The sequence below is a fragment of the Anastrepha ludens genome, unplaced genomic scaffold (assembly GCF_028408465.1).
Source record: "Anastrepha ludens isolate Willacy unplaced genomic scaffold, idAnaLude1.1 ptg000172l, whole genome shotgun sequence".
NCBI lineage: Eukaryota > Metazoa > Arthropoda > Insecta > Diptera > Tephritidae > Anastrepha > Anastrepha ludens.
The window spans coordinates 851-2500 of record NW_026530090.1 but is presented as its reverse complement, the minus strand read 5'-3'; the positions used below and the strand labels follow the sequence as shown (position 1 = coordinate 2500).

Here is a 1650-nt window from a genome sequence, read left to right as displayed (position 1 = left end):
TATAATAAAATCTATCAACACTTTATCAAATCATTAGTATTTATTCTATGTTAATATGCTTAAAAAGCAAATTAATTTAAATAAACTTAATATCACCAATGATCTTTTGATAAATACTTTATTATGTTAATAGATTACAATGTCCTTATATGAAAAAAATGCACATTATTTTTAATTATTTAATGATGAATTTTTCATAATGGATATTCAGGTTCATCGGGCTTAACCTCTAAGCAGTTTCACGTACTATTTAACTCTCTATTCAGAGTTCTTTTCAACTTTCCCTCACGGTACTTGTTTACTATCGGTCTCATGGTTATATTTAGTTTTAGATGGAGTTTACCACCCACTTAGTGCTGCACTATCAAGCAACACGACTCTTTGGAAATATCTTTCTAGTAATCATTAACGTTATACGGGCCTGGCACCCTCTATGGGTAAATGGCCTCATTTAAGAAGGACTTAAATCGTTAATTTCTCATACTAGATATTAAGATATTCCATACACTGCATCTCACATTTGACATATAGACAAAGTGACTTAGTGCTGAACTATTTTCTTTTCGCTCGCCGCTACTAAGAAAATCCTTGTTAGTTTCTTTTCCTCCCCTCATTAATATGCTTAAATTCAGGGGGTAATCCCATATGAGTTGAGGTTGTTTTAAAATATTTTTTATCTTCTCACACAATTTAATAAATAATTATATCATCTTTTCATCTCTATTTTTCTTTTTTTCCTTTTATATAAATATATATTATAAATAATAATTATGTAAAATGAGGCAATTCTAGAATAAAAAAAAATTAATTTTTATGCTAGACATTCCTCCTTTAATTACATATATAAATTAATATTTTATATATATATAAATAATATGAAAATTTTTTAAAGAGAATACTTAGATTCAAAATTTTTATTTCATTTTATTTGAGAGGATTTTTTTTTTTTTAAGAATATATATAATAAATAAAAAATTCATTATATAATCTTTATTTTTTTGCTATTAATATTATGAATTATTTAAAATCCAATAATATACACATTTGCTTAAATTCAATTATTTTTATAAAAGAATAAGCAACTTATTTAGCATAGTCTTACAACCCTCAACCATATGTAGTCCAAGCAGTACTTTAAAATTTAATTTAATGTACATAACAGCATGGACTGCGATATGCGTTCAAAATGTCGATGTTCATGTGTCCTGCAGTTCACACGATGACGCACAGTTTGCTGCGTTCTTCATCGACCCATGAGCCAAGTGATCCACCGCTTAGAGTATTTTTTTATTTATTTTTATTTATAACAAATGTCAATTTTTTTTTGCATATATTAATTGAAAGAGTAAAATTAAATAATAATAATAATAATATATAAATTGATTTTCTTTCAATAATATATATCAAATATATTTAACTCTAAACATTTTTATTAAGTTGCGAATGTCTTAGTTCAACAATAATACAGTGGTGGTATTTATTATGTTTGATTATTTTGTATTTTTTTTAATCATTTTATGTATATATAAATATATTAATAAATATATACCACTTTTGTTATTGTGAACAAATTAACTTATCATTCAATCAAATGAATAATAAGTACAACTTTCTATTTTCATGTTTAAAGGTTTTTAAAAGAAAAAATAA

The 1650-nt window shown here is 24.4% G+C and overlaps 2 non-coding genes across 2 annotated transcripts in view; both read right to left on the bottom strand.

The window, feature by feature from the left end:
* Nucleotides 1-659, bottom strand: part of LOC128871277 (large subunit ribosomal RNA) — a 3990-nt gene extending 3331 nt beyond the window's left edge. The window contains exon 1 of the ribosomal RNA XR_008455852.1: nt 1-659. This exon is cut by the window's left edge and continues 3331 nt beyond it. This is a non-coding gene — a ribosomal RNA (large subunit ribosomal RNA).
* Nucleotides 660-1101: 442 nt separating this feature from the next.
* Nucleotides 1102-1282, bottom strand: LOC128871276 (5.8S ribosomal RNA). The gene has a single exon (XR_008455851.1). It is a non-coding gene; the product is annotated as a 5.8S ribosomal RNA (ribosomal RNA).
* Nucleotides 1283-1650: the final 368 nt, after the last annotated feature.